At 41.1% G+C, this 22,650-nt stretch overlaps 2 long non-coding RNA genes across 3 annotated transcripts in view; one reads left to right on the forward strand and one right to left on the reverse strand.

Annotated features, from left to right (window-relative positions):
• Window positions 1–22,650, forward strand: part of LOC148651664 (uncharacterized) — a 46,036-nt gene that overhangs the window by 16,335 nt on the left and 7,051 nt on the right. Inside the window, exons 5-7 of one of the 2 annotated variants that reach the window (XR_015925805.1) lie at window positions 8,069–9,537; window positions 9,754–9,919; window positions 10,023–22,081. This is a non-coding gene — a long non-coding RNA (uncharacterized LOC148651664). Of the gene's footprint in view, window positions 1–8,068; window positions 9,538–9,753; window positions 22,082–22,650 lie in introns of both variants that reach the window. The other variant, XR_015925806.1, reaches the window with a different exon arrangement.
• Window positions 4,735–7,424, reverse strand: LOC148651666 (uncharacterized). Its single transcript, XR_015925814.1, has 3 exons — window positions 7,314–7,424; window positions 6,642–6,702; window positions 4,735–4,822 (listed from the first exon to the last, which is right to left on the reverse strand). It is a non-coding gene; the product is annotated as an uncharacterized LOC148651666 (long non-coding RNA).

Genomic DNA, 22,650 nt, shown 5'->3' on the forward strand with positions numbered 1-22,650 from the left:
TATGGGATGTGTGGCGGTTTGGTAGGAAGCCAGTCTGACTCTAATGCAGGACATTGTGCTCAGTAAGGAGGGCCGGTTATCAGATATTCAAGATACGACAGAGTTCCTTCCCCAGGTTACTGTTCACACTGAAGCCCCGGTACCTGTTGGGGTCGAGTCTGTCTCCATTCTTACAGATGGGCGTGATCAGTCCTTGATTCCCGGCCTCAGGGAAACAGCCGGCCGTCAGGACAAGGTTGAGGAGTTTGAGCAGGCTTTGCTGCAGGTCTGAGCTGCAGTTGGGTCAGGCGTTGTTGACTGTGTCTTGGCCACAGTTCTTTCATGGTCTGAGAGTTGTCTGTTTGTGTATGTGCTCATCTTCTTTAGGGTGTGCATGTAGTGTCTAACCATCTCACAGTATCTGAGGCGCAGTTCAGAGTGGTGTGGTGTTGTTTTAGTTCTGGTAGTTCCCTTCAGTTGTTTCTGCACTCTGTATCACACCATTTGATATTGTTTCTGAGTGTGTTTCATATGAATTTAGTCATTTTGATTTTAAGGCTAGTTTCTCAAAAACATGGTTTAAATTTATGCCCAACTTGTTGGTTTGATACAGAGCGTTTTGAAATGTAAGGGATCAAGTAATGGGTTTATTCCCTGCTATAAAGAGACGAAAGAAAACAATGTTTTGGCTGTGGAGCCTTCTTCGAGGTTTGAAATGTAGTTTATTTTGTTTGAAGTTTGTCTTTAGGGCTCTTTGGCATTCGTGGCTGTTTGGAGCCCATCTGTGTGCCTGGTGCAGGTCATGCAGCTGGCTGGGCTGTGTCAGTGTGTCCCTGTGCTGCTGTGTTCTCTTGAGCTGAGCGTGGCCTAAAAGTGAAGGCACTCTTACAGCACAGTCCATCACGCTGATTTCCCGAGCTGAGCTGACAGTGAACTTACTTGGAGTAGTTTTGTTTGCACCAGGTGGCAAAATCTTCTCTAGTTGGCCCATGACCCCACACATCTGCCTGCAAGAAACTAATAACAGTTGTCTGCAAATGTGTCTTACTTGACTGGTAATAACGTACAAATTGTATACTGAACAAAGAGAAAGGAAGACAATATAGATCCTCGGGAAGCATTTGTGCAAGAATGCAGCTTGAGACGAAGTATGGTTGACTCTTAGGCCCTGAGTTCTGTCTGTAAGGAAATCAGCAACCCAACTGACAAGATTAAGAGCAGCACCAAAATTAGACAGTGTGGTTGCCAGTAAATATGGTTGCAATACTATGATTTAATTATCTACTTTATAATTTAATTAATCTTTAGTGTCCTGAAGCTAATTTGTTGTTTTCATCAAAACCTTAAACATAAAACATACATGACAATAATAAAATACAACAATGGTACATTACCGTAATGCATAATATCATAAGATTAAAATTAAATCAGACAATTAGCTTGTAAAAAGTTCATAACAGTAATTGGATTCCTGCAAGCAATATTTTAATTGTTCAACATCTGAAAGCTTTTAGGTATAAAAGAAGGATCTTTTAATATTTGTTGTGTGAGATTATTAAGATGTCGCTCTGTTGTATATTTTGAGAATATTGCAAAAACCACCAGACAATGTAACATTTTCTCATAATTCATCCATCATGAAACTTAAAATAGTTTTCAAATCCACAGTGCACAGGCTTCATTTTCCATAATTCATCACATCTTCCCGTAAAGAAAAGCGCGATATAAGTGAAAGCAATTATTATGAATTCAATAGAAACAGTAGGAGAAGTGCCCCCTCTGTTGGCCGATCCGTGGAATTAAACTGGAAAAATACATTTTGATTCTTACAGAAATAGTGCAATGGCGCCACCTTGTGGCCATTAAGCAAAATTTCACCTTCAAAACTTTTTAAATTGAAAATACCGTTAACAGAATGTAAGTTTAATAGTTTTTAGTTCTTAAATTTTATTTATTAATAGTTAATTTTAAAAAATATGTAAGCATTATCGAACACAATACAAACAAGAGTACAGATAACATTTCAAGACAAAAGCATCACAGGGGTACATATAAAATAAATACAAATTATAAAAAGGTGAAACAAATTGAAGTCTGCACCGCTTTCATATTTTTACAATTTGAAACAGTCTGCAGATTCTCCTTTACATCCATATTAAAATGCTCAAACATAGGATTTTTCCCAGACTATTTCATTTTGTGTACATGATAATGTGCCATTCTAATAAAGTTACAAACGATATTTTTGTATCGTTTTCGATGGGGCTGAGATTGAACATGACATCTATTTCTTCAAAGCAAATAATAAATATTGGTCTATTTTTTAATATAATTTGCAACTTAGTCCAGAAAGGTTTTACCATGGGACATAACCAAAATAAATATAGAAAAGTTACTAATGTCACAATAAAACACATTTATCACTTATCTCAATTTTAAATCGCTGGACAACAAGGGTCTCAACTGGGTAAGTATGATTAATTATTTTGTATGAAACCTCCTTAACCTTATTAGTTATACAATATTTATTCGGCAGCATCCACATTTGCTTTTCCAATCAACCCATTTTACAAATGAGGAATTCCAATATACTGTAACAGCGAGGATATTGTCATCTTGCAACAGAGATCTTAATTTATTACATCCACAAATATTCATATAATTGTTTAGTCTCCAAGTAACGCTCCTAGATTTTTTTCAAGACTAACTATGAGCTGGACTTTAGTTTGTAAAAATACTCTTCACCTAATTGTTAGAATTGAGGAGAAGCTTACGGGGATCTTTAAAACTTATAAACATGTAGCCCGTTAACTATGTTGAATTACAAAGTGTCTATTTCTGCTCATCATAAGCGTCTGCAATTTAATTTTCAGCAGAGTGTATTTGATGAAAAATGTAATCAAACAAAAACTGATTTGCAGCTCACAGTGCAGCTCTTAAAACACTCTTCACACTTTAAAAGCGTCAGAATCGAGGAGAAGCTCACAGGTGTACTTAAAACTTATACACATGTAGCCTGTCAACTATATTGAATTAACAGGATCTCTGGAGTATCAGCATGTCATGCGATTGAGTTTATCTGGGAGAAGGATCTGGCTGAACAGCGGAATAGGGTCTGGAAAGATGTACTGTACACAGTTTCTATTTCTGTACATCATCAACTTAAGCAATTTAATTTTCTGCACAGAGTGCATTTGATGTGCGGGAAACAGTCTAATGCGGCCATCTGTAACAGACTTGTGCTTGTGTTGGAAAGAGGGGAGCTGTCTGTTTTTCATGTAGGATTTGGAAATGCTCCCGGTTAGTGCAATATCAGTTTATGGTATTAAAAACTTTCAAGTTTAAATGCAGTGGTCACCTCTTAGGATCCCAAGAGCTTTTGATCTCTTTAACTAGTTTCCAGGAAATTCAAGAAAAGATAATTACCTGAATTTGTGCAAAAAGTGGAAAAATATAAGGAAGAAGGAATATGGGATAAATTAAACTTTAACATCCACTTAGTGATTCATTGTCTCGTGTGGCTGGTATAAGAGACGCACTGAAATTGATTGCAAAAAGGATTTGTAAGTTGGTGATGAAACAGTACCAATTATTTTTCAAGTACATACATTTCTGAATTATGTGTAGTAAGATGCTACATATGTTTTATCAGTCGGTGGTAGCGAGTGCCATTTTCTACGCAGTGGTGTGCTGGGGCTCTGGGATTAGAGCAGTGGATTCTAAAAGGCTGAACAAGCTCATCAGAAGAGCAAGCTCTGTCATTGGGTCTGACCTGGACCCCTTGGAGGTAGTGGCTGAGAGGAGAACGATGTCCAAAATAGAGGCCATCATGGACAACTTCTCCCATCCCCTCTATGACAGGCTTGCAGAAATGAAGAGCACGTTCAGCAATAGACTGATTCATCCACGGTGCAACAGGGAGCGCTACAGGAGGTCGTTCTTGCCTTCCGCCATAAGACTGTACAACACATCCACCTTGCGTCTGGGCAGAGGCAACATTGACAGTGATCTGTTCTCTTTCTTTTTCCCCATTTACAACCGTTTTTTGTGCAATATATGCCAGGGACCTGTGCATTACATCTATATTTATATTCATATGTGTGATACGATTTTTCTGTGTACTGTTCTGTTCTAGTTTGTTCTTTCTGTGTCCGGACTGTGAGTAACTCTTGTATTGTATGTATTGTACTATTATTATGTAATTCGTTACACTGTGGCTGTGTTGTCTGTGTTAAGCTGCTGTTGCACTGCAATTTCCCTCACGGGATCAATAAAGTATCTATCTAAAGCCATCTGAGGTTCTCCTGAAGAACACGATCGTGCTGTTCCATTACTGTCCTCAGTGTCATATTTATTTTTTTATTGCTCTTCTACACACTTCAGGACTAATTCTGGTTGTACATAGTGCATGATTTAAAGTCCAGAACTTTGTTCATTGGTTGTGCTCTTTTGCATGTGAAACCTGCCTACTTGTGTCCATCTCTAATGAAACAAGAAGGCACAGCCAGGTCTTGACTGAGTTTTTATTGTGCTGATTTGTAGCCTCAGTCCTGCAGAACTAAGTAGAACAGTACAGGGGGAGAGCTGCTCCTTTCGGAATAACCTTCCCAGGATTTTACAGTGGCACAAGTAGGCAAACTTGTTTGAACAGGAAAAATTGTCTTTTTGGGTGGTGCAGGCAGGCCATGATGGTGATTATCCAAGTTACTCTTGGAAATACTATGATGCCTTTTTTAAGACCCTTTGAATGCCTGTTTGTGCCAAAATGCTTTCCCACTGGTGTGTAGTCCTGATGGTCCCAGGAGGTCAGTGAGCATAGTACCTTCTGTTCCAGAGATGATACCTTCAAGTTTAAAGACAAAACTGCAGTTAAAACTTTTATCTAACTTTCACACTCTTGATAATTCAATTGGACTTGTAAACATATTCTTGTAACCTTGTATAACACCTTAAGACTGAGTACCACCTACAGTGGTAGCATGTTTATTGCTTTTAAACATGTCTAGGGCATCAAGGCTGAGGAGAAGGAAGAGTTGAGGGGTGGATAAACACCAGATAAACTGGGAGTGTTTGTTACAGATTTCACAGGAATTTTACTGCATTACCTCCAAACAACAAGGCAAAAATGTCCTACAATATTCTGTCATCTTACTAGTTATAGATCCTTCAGCATGAGCTAATGCCTTCTGGTTTTACCATGGTATAGCAGGATGTGTGAATGAAGCATCCAGCTGTATTTTCATGGCTTTGCTCTAAAACCACAGCTACTGCCCAGGGTTCTCAGTAAAGTCTCATCCCAGTCACTTTGAGCAGAAGTGAAGCCTCTGGAACCTCAAATTTTGGACAATCACTTCAATTTTTTTAAATCAGTTTCTGCATAGTCCAAATCTAGCAATTATAATTTGGACCTTATTAACAACAATTTCTTTAGCCAGTCCTAGTGCTCATTAAGAGATTTGTCTTATGGTTGAGTAGGCAGTGAGGATCATGATAGCTCACTCAATACTCTTCTTCCACTGTTCATTCTGGTTTACTTGTGAGTCTGTTGGTTGAGACCTGCTAATTTTATTGGATGGTTTACATTGACGTAAGAATGAAATGTGCCTGCACTAGAGGAGCCCTGGGGTCCTAGAGGATGAAGGCTGCCTCCCAACGTAGATTGGAAACTCAGGCAAGAGAACCAGCAGAAAATAGGCCAGAGCTCCAGGGCGAAGGCCAGGAACCACAGTGCAGACTGGAGTGCAGGTTTGGAACTGGGAGCTGTAGTGCAGAGTGAAGGCCTGGAGAAAGAGCAAACTGGAACAGGAGATGCAGTGTAGAGTGATATTGCCAAGTTAAAATTGAACCCAGGCTTGAATACGTGAGGAACTCTGTTGTACCTTAATTTTTACAGTCATCCACTTTTGTATATTTTGTTTGCTTTTTACATAAGCTATCACACATAATATTTTTAATTAAGCTTTAATGCAAACTCACTCTTTAATTGTATGTTTAAAAATTCACAATATGTATAAATACATTACTTCTCTCTGAAAAAAGGTAACCTACTTACATCTAGCATTTTCAAATTTCGTGGTGCAAAACCTACCGCTATCAGAAAACAACTTAAACTTGATAGGTTAGTCTAGTCATGAACATTCTGAGCAAAACCATTTCTCCTGTATTTTAAGGAAGGTTGTGTGGGACTGGGCAAAAGAGAACAGTGGAAGAAGGTACATTTTAATATGTAAATGGAGTTGAGTATTTTTTCCCCAACTGCTTTCTCATACTTTTTTGTACTCTGAAGACAAACATTTGAGGTAAAGCAGTTGCCACATTGTCAACGATTGGTTGAGCTCTGTGGGCTTTGCCCTAGCTTTTGAAATCACTTCCACAAAAAAAAATCACTTTTCTTCCACCCAATAGGTACAGGAGATCTAAATTAAACTGCAGTAATTAAACTGGGTCTCAATTCCTCCTTACTGATGTCAGCCTTCATTGAGGTGCACATGTGAAGCTGCTACAGATCCAGAAGACAATATTGATCTTGGCCACCTTGTGGATTTTGTAAAGAGTAGTGAGATTCTGCTAAGGTCAGACTGGAAAGGCAATGGAAAAGCTTCATTTCTAAAACAGTCAGTTAACTGTATAAACAAAACAAACATTTAACCAATGATAGTTACCATTTTAAAGGACTGATGGCTTGTTTCAGCATAGGCAGACAGTTAAACTCCAGATTATATCCTGGAAAGACATGGGTGTGAACTTCTACTTGTGACACTTAATCTCATCTGGCACTGCCACCACATGCTGGTTGTAGTTGCAGGTAGTAGGTATGTATTACTAGTACCACAGCAGCTAAAAATTCATGTTTTAAACTAGTAAGTGCTTGAGGAGGAAGCTGTCCACATTTGTTGGTTGTATAGGAACAAGAAAGAGTTAATTGCAAAGTGAACAATAGATTGGTTTCCACTGCTGAGCCTTAAAACTGGAAGATAATTTAATATTGCCTATAGAGCACTATTCCAGTAGGAATGTGTCCAGCGTTCACCTCCACTTCCCCCCCAGTTTAATTGCAGTACTGTGCCCATGGATTAACACTTGCAGTGTTACATGCTGCACCCAAGTAAGATGGTAAGATTTATAACTTTTATAAACCTAGAATAGTACACTTGCCTATGGAAAAAAAGACAATAGTAACAGATTAAAAAACTACACCATTGATGAATCAATCACTTAAAATGCCATTATAGTTCAAAACTTGGCACAAACTAGTATGTGTTGTAAACCGTATTACACAGTTATAACCTGTGCAGTTGAATCTGTGATTCAGGGAAACTAGTACATTTACTCACCTTTTCCATGCTCTACACGAGATGCAAGTGTTACTAAAGAACAGTTTGCACCAGGAAGAAAGCTCTGCATCACGTTTTGCAAAAATGACAGGTAGAAGCACTGAAGATGAACCACCTCCCAGGGTTTGATGCTGTACATGAGGTAAGGAAAATGGATACTATTGATGGGCCATTTGAAGTTTAGTATTCAAAGCCATAGTCCATCCTTCTCAAGGGTAGAGGTACACCTATATCTGTATTTTATGGTTGTTTACACAATCTAATTAAGGAAAATAACATCAGTTATTTTGGTTATATAGCTTTTGAGCTGTAAGTAGTTAATCACATAAGCATATTACCCAGCCCTTTATTGAGAGAATCCAGGGCGTCTGCCTCCGTGACGTGGCTAAGCACTGTTTGAGACTCCCAAAATGGCAGGAGTACAGCACCTCCTGTTCTCCAGAGCACGCTTCACAGGGGTCCTCCTTCCCAAATCCAGGTTCATTGCAGCTGGGAAATGAAGGACAAGGGTTTTAAACAGCTCTGGTTAACACTGCTCATGAGGTGCCAATTCTTTAAAACATGGGAAACCTGAAGAGTAAGTTTGTCGGGTCAAGATTGGGTATCTATGCTCTAGAGCAGCAGTTCCAAGTCTTGGTGACCTGCACAACAGTCAGTTTACTACAACTACAAGTTACTACAAGTGAACTAATCCGAGAGCCCCCACTCAGTCAACTACAGTAATACAGCTGAAATGTGTTTTTTTCTTTTTTCAGCATGGAATATGCCTATTACTTGTTCCTTTGCAGACTGCACATGCTGATGCAGGTACCCACCTACAATATCAATTAGTCCACCAGAAATGGCTTCATGCAGCTTAGCTGCTTTCTACCAGGTAATCAAGAAAAGTAAACTAGTTATATTTTACCTATGAAATATAATTATACTATTATACGAATGCAAACTAAATGGTCATAATCAAGGGTTTGATGAAACACCCTTGTAAAAACTCATTTAAATCAATATTTAGCAACAATACAAACAGTTGCTGCTCCAGTCCAGGAGTGGTCATCCCCTTTAACCCCAGAGAGTGAAAAGCCAACTGGTTCAGCCCTGTAAACTTAAAGCAAATCTCAAGAACATATTCTACCCCCCAGAGCAGCCTGTACTCACCCCTGTTCTGAACCACTGAATGGAAACAGGAGCAAAGGGAGTCCTCTGTTTTATACCCTGAGCCAGGCTGGCACCTCCCCCATGGAATGTAGCAAAAACAGAGAATGGTAAAGCATCCACAGGTGACAGTCGTAGTGGCTGTGAAACAGGTTTAACCCACAGTTAAAAGGGGTGTTCCTTAATGTCTTTTTATAGGACCATACATGTGAATAAGGATTTAATTCCACTTGTGTATATAAGAAATAAACTGTCTTGAATAAAAAACAGCCTTGTAAACACACACATATGTAGGAGAGATGAGTTTCTAGGCATCTGCAGATATAAATGTGACATTTAAGAGCCCAACCATTACTTATTGTACTTCCACCATGTTCATTTGTCATATAAATTAACTGTTTTTATTTTTTCAGGAGTGTAGGAGTGTCATTTTTTGTGATTTTGTATTTTTTTTCTTGTGATTAATGATTGTTTTGACCGAATAAAAGTTAATGACAAGGTTGCAGTTATGTTTGGTTACACAATGAACTGTGTTGTGTTTATATATGTGACATACAGTATGGATATATATATATACACTTTGAACATTTTGAATTATGTTAAGGACACTTTAAGGATCTTGAATAATTTGCAGTTTGGCTTCAAGTCACCTTTTACTATTTATGAATGGAATTGCAGGGCTAAAAAAGGTGGTTTAATCACTAAGAAACTGCAACTAATTGAATAACAGGAGCAGGGTGCTATTTAACGAGTGTTCTTGGTGGTAATTTGGAAATTAATTTGGCTTTGGGATGAAGAGATCAATAGGTTAGCTGGCTAATGCTTGTTTGGTCGTTGGAAGCAGGTGTGTGTTGTATTAGAAGCGGTGGGGGTTTGGTAGTGGCCCTTTGAGGAGCCGTTGGGATTGGCCCCTGGTGAATTAGCTACAGCCGTGAGGTCATCATGAGGCTTATAACAAGGCAGTCCAGGAGGGTTGGTGTCTGGGCTCTCTTTGTCTTTTACTATAGCAGGTAAAAGAGAGGCTTTATGTTATTAGAGTGGTGGTTATTAGTTTTTAGTGTTATTACTGTATAAGGTAAGTGATTTTGCTATGCTTTTTTTAATCAAGAGTTGTAGAATTGTAATGCTTTTCATAGATGTGTTTTTAAGAACTTCATGAAATGTAAATGCTTGAGAGTATGGGGGGAAGTCCCTATCTGCTTTTGGTTTAGACATACTCTTAGTTTTCCAACATTTGTCTGATTTTAGTGTATGAAACTCTTGTTGGTAAATACTATAATCTCTTCTCTAGAGCTCATACCAGCAATAAGAAAGAGGCTTTATATCCTGACTTGGCACTTTCACTGAAACATCAGTGAAGACCCTACTCTGTTCAACATGCTGGTGTTCCAGTCTCTGCTGGACTGTAGAAAACTGTGCTGCTGCTTGTGGTCTTGAGGCTTCCCTCAGTGAACATGGTGAGCTTTTAAGGCTGGGAGAAGTTTGCATGGCACTTGCTCTGGTCCTCTTTCTGTGGGAGTGGAGTGGTCATCACTGTTTTGCTACCCTTGTCTCTTTCAGGTGCCATTCTGAGAGGCAGATGGCGACAATGAGCACATTCACTTGAGAGAGGATGCTGGTGGAGTTTCCAGCTGAGATTTTGTTGGAACAGTGTGTGTAAACCTTAGGCTTCTTGCACAGAACGGCTTTTTATAAGGCTGGTCAGCAGTGGTTCTGATTGTTTCTGTGAATTAAACTACACTACACTGCAATACTCAGAGCTTCTCATTCCCTGGCTATCTGAATGCACAGTGTGGAGTGAGGGCTTGGAGAATTGTTCAGAGGAAGCTCACTGGCTGGCTAAAAGGATACTGACTGTGTGACCTGTTGATGCCCACCTGTAAGTATTGAAGTCTTGTGTTTTTAACAGTGGAAGGTGAAGATGTGCTGCAAGCAGTCCTTGAATATTATGGATGCCCATAAATCTTAAGCAGTTGCAAAGGTAGTGTCTAGAAGGAGGTGAGTTTTACTCTTGTATCCTGTTTATGTAGAGTAGGTTAAAGATTAGTTTTCTGTGTACATGTGGCTTTTTAAAACCAGTATGTGAGTATTAATGAAGTGATTCCTTTTTCCCTTAAGAATTGGCCTACTGTTAGTTTTGGAAGCCTTCTGTTGATTTTCTATCATGTTTAATTTGAGGTGTAGGTTTTTTTTTTCCCTCAACTTCTGTGCGCTGCACTATATACTGATATGTATAGTATGGAACCGAGAGTAAAAATTCTTACAGTTTCCAAGTGCAGAGGATCATATCTAAATCTCCACTTCAGGTTCTGCTGTCGGAAGGGTTGACCAGGCCTTTGCTCCCAAAGGGATGACCTTTATTTGCCTTGAATGTGCAGATGTGGCAAACTATAGAAATGGTGCTTTCTCTTCTGTCAAGATCTGCTGGAGGAGTTAAGTGTTTCTAAACTGACAACAGGAGTGTTGGGGTACCCAGTCAGAGCTGCTCATTGAGTTTTCTGCCACCCAGGAGTACAGACTAGGGGAGATTGTGTGGGGGCAGCTCTGGGCTTGACATTACTTGAGCCTCTTTCAAAGGTAGGAGTGGCTTTCTGTTCAGACTGCCACTCTGCACACCAGCCTTGACATGGCTATTTCTAGGAGCACTTGAGCCACCTTGCTGGTTGAGCCATAGCTGACTGTTGCCGACAGGCAGGAGGGGACCCTGATTTTTAAAGCCTTTGTTTCGTTGAAGCTGCTGGGCTTCATTCCTTTTCTAGCTTAAAGGATAAAGTGGTAAATCAATACTGAATGATTTCCATAAATTATTTTGCTTATGGTACCACAGGAAAATAGAGACTTGGTAGTATGTAAGATTTATTTCATGGGTGCACACGTGTAACTAAATCTTACATTGACTGAAATTTTGAACTGAATTAAAGTTAAAAATGCAAAAACCTATGCTCCATTTAGTGTAAGGTGGACTTCATGATTTAGCCCAGTGAGGCTCTGTTTCCAATTTCCTACACTAAAAGCAATGTTGTGAGGTTAAGTACAGAAAGTGGAGGGAGTGGAAGTGGTATGTATTCTCTTGTGAGAAGGGAGAGAGCAGTATGGAAACCTAGGAAGTAGTAAGCCAGTTTAAACAGGAGCACATTTTTCCCTTGGCTCCTGCGTATTGACCTGTGACCATACAGGATACTATGGTAGTAAACTATTCCTATTTTTACACCTTTTAGAACATTTGATTCCCTTGATTAGGGAATGTGAAGCTTAGTTTTACCAATGGCTTGTTCTGTATATGTACAAGCTGTAATCTCCCTAATGGTAGAGAGCATGCTGTGGCTGGAAGCCTGAAATCAATTTGAAGTGTTAAAGCTCAAACCTTTCCCCTCTTATGGAGCTCCAATCAAGGCTGCTGCTGTTGGTACTGAAGATGGTTAGTGTGTTTGGTCTTTTTTTTTTTTTTTGGAGGGGGGGGGGGGCATTTTTATACAAAACTTACCGCACCTCTTGGGGTGTGTTGATGCTTGCTTTTTTTTTAAAAAAAAAAAAAAGCATTGTCCACCACTATTTGATGGGGTATACAACTTTGCCAAATTTCTTTGTACTGTAAGCTTGGTACTGGTTTTCTGTAGATGTGCTGGTACTTTTTATTTAGGTGTACATTGTGCTTATATACCCCATGCCCACATTGGGGGGGGGGGTCAATGGAATTGAGTATTTTATTTTCCATTGCTTTAGGAATGTTAAACTTCTGTAAACTGACTTGAAGATCTGAGTATTTGTGGGGAGGGGGAAGCTAAGGTGAAGAATTCTAGTCTCTTGCCTAAGAAGCTTGCAAGCTAATGTCAAGGAAGAGAAGCAAGGGTATCTATTTTCTGGGTGAGCAGGGCAAGGATTTGTTTTTGTTTTTTCCTTTTTCAACCAGTAAGGAGCCAGCAGTGAAGGTTCGGATCAGTGATCCATCAGGACTGGGGTGGAGTTGAATCCATCTGTATGTTTTGAGATGGATGCACTGAATTTGAAACTGGACTTTTTGGATTCATTGTTTTTGTTTGGTTCTGCATGTTAATTCCAGTGAGCCGCTGACAACCATTAATGGATATTGCAAAAGGATCCAATTTCCCTGGATGTCTGCTGTGTTAAAGGAAGAATGTTGAGGAAGCAGAAGGCCGTGCCTATTTCAGCTATTGTCTGAATCTCTGACCTTGGCTGCTCTGTGATGGGCAGTTTGCAGGAAACGCTGGTCAGTAATCCAATCAGCCCAGCCCAGCATCTTCAATGCTGATCCAATTATTGCTCTTAACTCAAGTGCACTCTTGTGGCCAAGGTAAAGGGGAGTTTGAAGGTAAGTAGAAGGGAGGTGCAGGTCAAGATCTTTGTGAGGTTGGTCAACACTGGTGCTGATTGTTTAATTGGTTTTAATCCAATGATTGAGTTCCCCAATCCCTGGCAAGATGAATCTACAGTGTGAAGAAACAAGGTTGGTGAATCCTGTTCAGAGGGAGCTCACTGGCTGACTAAAAGGATACCAGCTTTGTGACTTGTTGTCCATTTGTGAGTATGGAAGTCCTGTGCTTTGAACAGTGGGGAAAGTGAAGAGGTGTTGCAAGCTGTCCTTAGGCTTCCTGGATGCCCATGGATGTTGGAGCAGGTGGAAGGGTAGTGTCCACTGTCCCTGGAGCTGAGGTGGGTTTCACTCCCCACCCCCCCACCCCCCTTCAATTTTTCCTTAACCTACTCCAGATCTGTGACCCCTTAATTTTGTATATGTTATCCTTTCTTCTGAAGGATGAAAAGTCCATTTTGGCATAGTCCAAGTTAAGCTCTTGGATATCTTTGTCTGCAAATGTCATGGTTTTTAATGTGTTAAACCTTTTTGGCTTTCTTTCTGGGTTTGTTCCCTGCTTGGTTGGAGCTCTCCCACACTGTCATGCACTTGACTGGCTGTCATTCTGACTCAAAGACTGAATTACTGCATTGTATGTGATTTATTTCATGGGTGCACACATGTAAGTAAATTGCTTTTTATACACTGCAGTACAACAGTGACCCTGCACACCAGCAGCCTCCTCCACTGCAGACTCCTTGCTGGTTGAGGCTCTGAGGAGACAGCATGTCAGCCAGGTTCTCTTGATGGGTGTAAGCACAGGAACTGCTCTCTTTATAGGAGAGGAACTGCACTGGATCCTTTCCCTGTGGAAAGACCTGGACTGGGGTTTTTCCTCTGCTCTCTACACTGTTTCCTTGTTGGGTTTGTCCTGGTTTGGTGCTACATTGAATATTTTGGAAGCTCATTACAAACCTGGATCTGGGGTTGAGCTTCCTTACTGTTTCTAACAAGTGCAGAGAATGGTCTTAATCTTTTCTCCATTTCAGGCTCTCTGCTGTCGGAAGGGTTGACCAGGGCTTGGGTCCAGAAGGAAGACCTTTCATCACCAGGCATGTAGCACAGGTGGAGCTGGTACCTGGCATCTTTCTGTCAAGATCTGCTGGAGGTGTGGGGTGCTTGTTTCAAAACTGGAAGTCATATTTGGGGGTGAAGATAGTCAGGTGAGAGGATGAGATGAGTTTCCATCCAGGAGGAGAGACTTCATACATAAGGGTTTATTTGGTTACTTTCAAGTATATTGGGGTACATTGGTGCATACTATGTTCAATTGAGTACTGTGGGTACATTGTGTACACTTTGATTAATCTGTTACATTGTATATTTGAGTCTGTGATACATTTGGGTTCATTCTGGTGCATATGGTAATTGGTTACATATTTGTTAAAATGAGTGTTCTAGCTTGGCTTCAAGTTGTATTACACTGCTGTGGGAGATGAATTTTCCCTTTTTCTTTTCACAAACAACAAGTAATTCTTGGCATGTCCATGGGAGTTGGAACATTCTGTGCGGTACATCAAGAAACTCAACATTTTTCTCTTGGCTACTTTTACTTTTGAGAGTGTGACAACATGCAGTAGTCTGTTGTACTTATCTGTGATGGAGTCTGTTAGCAGAACCTGTATGTTGCTCTGTACCCATATAGTGGTAAGAGATGGGAGCTCTCAAGGTGAATGGATACCTCGGGCTCGAATCTCTTGGTTCTATATGCATTTTATCATTTTAAAACTGGTTTGGATCAAGTGTGTAGTACTGTGCTCCCTCCAAATAAGGACGTTTTCAGACATAAGACCTCTATCCTAGTCTCTTGCTCACCAGTTTCCATGCAAATTCTTGTGACCAGAAAGTGCTTTTGTATTTTAGTTGTATATGCAAATGAATCATTGTCTGTACTGGTTAATATTTCTGTTTTACTTCAAGTATGTTTCAGATATCATACCTTTCTCCAGTCTTCCCAAACTGAACGCATGGTTATTTGTTCCTCCACTCTTTTTAAAAAGTTACTTTTTCTTTTGTTTGAGAACCAATTGATACCTAATGGATAAGTAGTGGTGGGATAGTTCTCTATGGCTGATTGTAATGTCTTCTGATTAACAGATGAAGTGGTAAATGCTTGTTTAGTCATTGGAAGCAGTTGTGTTGAATTGGAAACAGTGGGGGTGTGGAGGTGGGACCTGATCACAAGTTGGGATTGGCTCCTGTTGATCTCCCTGAGGAGTTTTATAAGGCATCCCTGGAGCCAGTGTGTTCCCAGCTGCAGCAGGTGAAGGAGCTCCTGTGATTTGTGGTAGTTTTTGACTTTTAAAATGTTGGTAGTACTGTGGTAGGTAAGTTTACTGGCTTCTTTTGAGTTTTTAATCTAAATATTTCTAGGTTTGTTTGTAAGCCAGTGTAGTCACATTTACTGCAGCCCTGAGCTTTTATTAGATGAAAATCAAGTGTTTTGTTTTAGTGATCTGTTAATCCTTTAACAGTGGTATATTAATAGGTTTGGAGTTTTGTGGCTTTGTTTCATTCAGTTTATTAGTATCCTGTACAACAGTCAATACACAGGAGCTGTGGTGGTAAAGGTGGTGTTTCTAGTCATTGTGGATGTGAGACTTGCTTTTATGAAGGGTTTGATCTGTATGTATACAGGCTGTAATCTCTGTTCATAGAATGCATGGAGTGGCTGAAAGGTTTCATTGGTTGTGGCCTATCACTAGGTTGAGTGTTATTTGTGCTTTTGAGTTGCAAGTGTTCTGAATGTTTAAGCTCTAAAACCTTTTCAGTCTGGGCTGCAGCTGTTTGGTGCTGAACATGATTAGTGCTTTGGTCTTTCTTACGACTGTGGATCTCGATCTTTTAGAACACATTTGTAGGCGTGTCTAGTCACTTTGCAATGTGGAGTTTAGTTTTATAAGTGGCTTGATTTGGATTTTATACAAGCTGTAATCTTCCTGGTCTGACGGAAGCCTTTAATCCTTTTACAGTGGTCTATCAATGTGTTTGGTCACTTACTGTGGAAGGTGACTTTTTTGGAAAAGTTGTAAATCTGGTTTTACATTAAGCTGAAAATCCTTTTAGGTTAAGGAAAAATAGCTGGTTCTGCAGTAAATGTAGTGGATGACATTTAGTGTTTTAATGAGACTTTTTGTTTTTAAATGTAGCTAGAGAATGTTAGCTTTGTTTTACAAATGTTCTTGCTTTTGATAAATGTTTTAACCCGTTTCAGTCAGTATCCTGTCATCTGCTTGTAGCAAGAGCATCTGTATCTTGGATGAACAGTGCAAGGAATTTGGGTTTCCTTTATTTGGGCCAGTAAGAGGCCAATGTTTTAAGAATAGGCTCTGATCAGTCAAGGTTCAAGGTGGACTTGAGTCAATTTGTTTTGAGATGGATGCACTGAACTTTGTAAATTTAAACTTTGCTGGTGACAACCATGGTGTATTACAACAAGATCTTCCCTGGAAGTCTGCTGTGTCAATGGAGGAACTATAGCTGAAAGGTGAGTTCAGTAACTGCATGACTGTCCATCACAGAGCTACCAAGGTCAGTTTGTAGGAGTGGCTATTGATCACTGCATGTGCTCCAGGTCTAAGAAGAGGTAACGAATTGGATGGATAAAGCTGAGGTGATGTATCTGCTCACTTTCCCCCCCCCCCCCCCCCCCCCATCAGCTGAAATTGTCAGGACTCTGCATACTGTAAACCAGTCATCCCACTACCTGAAATTCCTGACCCTAACCTATAACCTGCAACTTCAATGCTGATCTGATTATTGATCCTAACCCAAACAGTGCACCCATGTGGCCAAGGTAATGGTGAGTTTGAAGGCAAGTAGAGGGGAGGTGCAAGTCAAACTTTGTGCATTTGGTCAGCCGTGATTTGCTTCCCAGTCCCTGGCCAGCCGTATGCACGGTGTGGAGTGACAGGCCCGGAGAATCCTGTTTGAGGAAGCTTATGGACTGGCCGAAAGGATGCCAGCTGTGTGACCTGTTGATGCCTTACTGTGAGTATTGAAGTTCTGCACTTTAAATGGGAGAGCTAAGATATGCTGCAAGCTGTCCTTAAATTTCCTGGATGCATGCATCTTGGAGCAGTTGCAGTTATTGTCTAGGAGGACACTGTACCAACTCTTCTCCTGTCTAACCTAATCCAAACCAAATTTTAAATCTCTCTAACCATTTGGTATTGGTGTGTGTTTCACATTTGGGTATCTTTCATGTTGCTTAGTCCAAATTTTATCAAATGACCCCATCATTTGCAAAAATGTTATAATGGAGGAAAAGGTACTTTTGTTGTAGGCTTAGTGTTAAACTCTTGGACCTCATTGCTAACATGCTATCCATTTAGAAATTAGGTGTAGCTTTGATTTGTCTAGTCTGTCTTTTGGGTTTGCTCCTTGATTGAGTGAGGCACTGACGTGCACTTGACTGGCTGTCATTCTGGCTCTCAAAGACTAATTTAGTGCTTTTGTATGTGATCTATTTCATGGGTGCACACATGTAAATGAATCACTTTGGATATACTTTAGTTCAATTGTGACCTGATGAATCGAACTCCTGGCTGGTTACAGCTCTGAGGAGACAGCATGTCAGCCAGGTTCTCTTGATGGGTGTTTGCACAGGAACTGCACTTGCCCCCCTGTGGCACGACAGTGGACTGGAGGATTTTCTTTGCTCTCTGCAGGGTGTTGTCCTGTTGGTTTGACTTGGACCCTGTTGGTAGTGAAAATGCAGGGTTGACTGTTTCTAATAAAGGTAGAGGACTTGGGTTAAATCCTTCTCTCCATTTCAGGCTCTCTGCTGCCAGTAGGGATGAGAAGGCTTGTGCTCCTGAGGGAGGACCTTTCATCTCCAGGAGTGGAGCGCAGATGGGGCCGGTCTCTTTCTGTGAAGGTCTACTGGAGGAGTAGGGAGCTTGTTCCAAGTCTGAATGTCATTGACATCAGACGATCCAGGTTTGACTACAATGTGTACACTAGCTACATGGGTAAAGTTTTCATTGGGTGCAGTACATACACCCGGATACTCTGGGTTCACGTACAATTGTGTAGACTGATGTATGGTGTATATTGGGCAGATGACTTTTGGCATGTGCATGGGACATGTAGCATAGTGTGTAAACTCCTGTTACTCTTGGCTATTTTTTTGGACTTGAAAGATGGTTATCAGGTTAGAGATGCAGGACAATCTGAAAGCCATGCCTTATCTTTAGTTTACTGCATGGAGAACTGAGTCTTTGATTTTGAAACCAATTTTAACTTGCAGTCTGTTAGTGGTCATCTTCAGTATTCAAGCCAGTGTTTTGATACAAGAATTTCTGGAGTAAGCAAGCCAGAACAATTGTTTGGGTCAGGGAGAGACCAGTATTTAAGGTTGGGGTTATGTTGAAGTGTATGCATTTGAGATGGCTCCACCAGGAATTTAAGGATCTGTGTAGTGATTATATACTTTTTACACTGTATTCCAATGAGCAGGTCACGGCTGTCAGACTGGGGAGTAGGGAGCATTACTGCTGGTGAACTTGGGCTGTGCCGAGTGAACAATGTGAGCTGAAGGTAAGAAAAGGGGAGATTCAGGTCAGTGTGAGGAGAGCTTTTAAAGTTGGGAGCAGTCTGCACAGCACATCCTGGTCCCCTCTGTGTGGAGGATGGGAGTGGTTAGTCTTGCTGCTTTTACAGTGGTTGAAGATGAGGATGGTCACTGGAGAAAGGATGCTATTGAGGTTTCTAGCTCCTGGTCTCAAGAGAAGAGTGGTATCCTGGTTATTTGTTCACAGAACAGCCTCTCAATGTGGCTAGACCACAGTGGTGCTGAGGGGTACGAGTGACTCTAGAATGTTTTTTTATTTAGAGTGGAATGCTTTGATTGGCACTCCCCAGTCCCTGCCCACCTGAATGCAAACAGTGCTGATGGACGTCTTGTTTGGAGATGAGAATCCATTGAACCGTATTGGCCGTCTGAATGGATATCGGGAATGTTCTGTGAATATTGAACACGTGGGAGGTTGTGGAGAACATTGTCCACTCATTGAGTTTTGGCACTTTGCATCTTGGGACTGTGGTTCTCTACCCTTTCCCAAATCAAGGACAATGGAAATATCAAACTATAGTGTTTGATTAAAAGTATCTTGTTTTAAGTGTCTTTTCTAGCAAATTCCAAATGCAATGCCTTTTCAGTTTTATACTAGGCTTAGTTTTGGGATTCACTGGGCAAGTTTAGCTTCCTGTTGAACTGCAGGCTTTTTTTCTGTAGGCGTTTGTTTTGGTGATGTTTCTTGCTTAAGCAATTGTAGCACCAGCAGCCTCCTCCTCTTGAGACTCCTTGGAGATGGGTTCAAACAGTGAAATACCATGTCGGGAGACCCAGTCAGATCAGCGAGTTCCTTACCACTCAAGAGTAGACACTGCAGAGGTTGTGTGGGGCAGCTGTGGGCTTGAACCACCTTCAAAGGTAGGAGAGGCTTTCTTTTCCGACTGGTGCTCTGCACACCAGCCTTTTGATGGCTGTTCCCAGGAGTACCTGAGCCACCTGGCTGGTTGAGCCAAAGTTGACTTTAGTCCAGGTAAGAGGAGACTCTGATTATGTAGCCTGCAGCTGCTGGGGTGCTTTGATGGTTTTTTAGCCTTAATGGTAAAGTGTCACTGTAGCATAAGTACTGGTTAATCAGGGGACGGAAGTCAAATACTGAAAGTGTTGTGCAAGCACTGGGGAGGATTTGGCAAAATTGTTTGGTATGACTGGAAAATTAGAGAATTGTCAGTATGTAAGATTTATTTCATGGGTGCACACATGTATCTAAATCTTACATTGGAAATTTTAAAGTGAATTGAGTAAACTAAAGGGGGAACTAAGCTGAGTATGGCGTCTTCCTGATTACCCACTGAGACTGTCTTTTGTGAATGTCCACCACAATCAATCCTGTCAGAGGTTTAGTGCACAAAGGAGTGAGTTTCCAGCTGATTTGGAAGTGGTTGTGTACTGTGCCTTGTGAGGGAGAGAGCTGCATGAAGACTGTCTGAGGACTTTCTTATACTGGATGTGTACCAATGAGCACAAACTGTTATTGGTGTAAAACTGGCTGTGAAGCTTGGTTAAGTGGTTCTGTTGATCTTTCAGAAAGCCTTTTTAAAGGTGCTTCTAGTCATTGGGGAACGTGAGTCTTAGTTTGACCATGGGTTCATCAGTATGTGTTCAAAGTGTTATCTCCATGATAGTCGAGTGCATGATGCAGCTTGAAGACTTCAGTCCACTTGGTGCCCTATCAATCGGTTTTGAGTACTGCGCGCTTTTGTTTCAGTTTAAAGTGTTTAAGCTCTAAAGCCTTCTCACCTCAGTTAAGGCTGTAGCTGTTTGGTACTGAAGATGGAGTGTTTTGATTTCATACTGCTGTGGATCCTTGGTGTTTTGGATTTTTTTTTGCAAAACCAGAAGCGGCTTGGCTCAAATGAAGTTTAAGGCAAAGGTTCTGCTGCACTAGGTATACACTTTTAGGGTCTCTTTAAAAAGACTGAATTTCAAGTACCATTTTATTTGGATATGCAACTTTGTATGCATAATCAATTCTGTTTTTTGGTAGTGGTGGTTGGATTTTAAGGATAGGTTGTGCTTGAATGTGCAATACGTCTACATGAACTACTGTAAATAGGTTTGGTAACATGTATCTTGGTCAGTTGGTTAAGCTAAAGGTTTTTAGTTTGGTTCTCAAATTTTCTACCTTTTTGTCTTTTGACAGATTTTGAATAATTTTCATTTCTGGTTTCAGCCAGTATCCAAGCTAATCTCAAGTGAGGCAACAGCATCTAAGTCCAGCGTGAGAACTGGCCTGGGGTATTGCAACAAGATCCAGAACTGTCAATGTTAGTGGTGTCTGTGTCCATGATGCCATGTTGCATGATGGTCCACCTCAGAAGAGAGGAGGCTAGCTTCGTCCTGAGTAAGGTGAGGTGATCCACCTGCTTCAAGTTCTCATCTACAGAAAGTCCCGAGCCTCTGAATAAGGTGGAAAGAGTGGTGGGTAAACCAATCATCCTACTGGCTGATGTTCTTGGGCCGTAACCCTCATCTTCGGTGTGGATATGTTATTTGCTCTCACTCCAATCGGTGCACTCTTGAGGCCTAGTATAGGTGGGTTTGAAGGTAAGTAGAGGAGGTGGAAGTTTAGCTGTTTTTCCTGAGATGGGTCAGCAGTGATGCAGATCTGTGCATTTGATTATAGTTCAATCAGTGCTCCGCAGTTCCTGGTGAATGCACAGTGCAGTGACAGGCTTGGAGAACCCTGCTCAGAGGAAGCTCACTGGATACCAGCTGTGTGACCGGTTGATGCCCATTGGTATGTAATGACTTCTGTGGTTTGAACAGTAGAAAGTGAAGAGGTGCTGCAAGCAGTCCTTGAAATTCCTGGATGCACATGGATCTTGGAGCAGGTGCAAAGGTGGTGTAATGGAGGACATGTCCCTGGAGCAGAGGTGAGTTTCACTTTCCTGTCTAACCTTATCCATAGCAAACTTGATGCTATATAACCATTTAGTGTTTAGTTTTTGGACCAATTCTGGTGGATAATGTCAGACTTTAACATGCTGAATACTTACACTATGTTTCTAGAGGTGAAGCTTTTTTCTGGGTAATTTTTCCTCCCTGCTTGGTTGGGGCATTTCTATACTAATGTGCACTTGACTGGCTGTCCATTCTGGCTCTGTAAGACAATTACTGCTTTGCATCGGATTTATTTCATGGGTGCACACATGTAAATAAATCAGTTTAGATGCACAGTAGTACAATGTTGATGTGGCACACCAACAGCCTCCTCTACTGTAGACTCCTTGCTGGTTCCGACCAGGTACTCGTGATGGGTGTTGGCACAGGAACTGCTCTCCTCACAGGGGAGGAACCGCACTGGATCCCTCCCCTGTGGCAAGAGCCCTTGACTGGGGGTTTTCTCTTGGCTCTCTGCAGGGTGTTTTCCTGTTTTATCCTGGACAGATGCTGCACCATAAACACTTTACAAGTTTAGTACAAAACTGGAACTGGGAGTAAATGTTCTTGTGGTTCTCCAAGTGCAGAGGATCATGCCAAAACGGTCTACTAGGTTTTATGCTGCCGGAAGGGTTGACCAGACCTTTGCTCCCAGACGGATGACCTTTCATCACCAGGAGTGGAGTACAGATGGGGCTGGTCTCTGGGATCTTTAGCAAGATCTGCTGGAGGAATGGGGTGCTTGTTCAAAGGCTGAAAGTCAATGGTAACATCAGAGGATCTAGTCAGGTGAGTGGGTGTAGCGAGTCTTTCTACCCAGTAAGAGAGATGGTTCATCTTGAGAATACTGGTTACAAGGGGTACTTCATTTTTCATTGGGTACATTTGGGTACTCTGGCTATGTTGGTTCATTTGGCTACATAGAGTATATTGGGCAGGCAACCTTTGGCATGTGCATAGGAGTTGCAGCAATGGTGTAGTACATGGTAGATCCAACTTTTTCTTTTGCCTACTTAGTTTTGCACTTACAATGGACTTGAAAGACCCTAATATCTGGGTTGGAGGAATGTGGGACAATATGAAAGCCTTGTCTTTAGTTCATTTCATGGAGAACTGAGTATTTGATAGTCTTTCATTTTAACTGATCTTGGAAGAGAAGCAAGAACAATTTGGGTTTTGTATCTTTGGGTCAGTGAGATGAGTATTTGAGGTTGGGGTCAGTTGTGATCAGTCACGGTTAAAGGAAGGATTAAGCTGATGAATAAATTTTTTACACTACATGCATATTCCAGTGACCTGGCGACACCTGTCAGATGTAGTAATTCAAAAGGGTCACGAGCTTCCCTGGAAGTTGGCTG

The sequence above is a fragment of the Lepisosteus platostomus genome, chromosome 12, assembly GCF_059453375.1.
Source record: "Lepisosteus platostomus isolate fLepPlt1 chromosome 12, fLepPlt1.hap1, whole genome shotgun sequence".
NCBI lineage: Eukaryota > Metazoa > Chordata > Actinopteri > Semionotiformes > Lepisosteidae > Lepisosteus > Lepisosteus platostomus.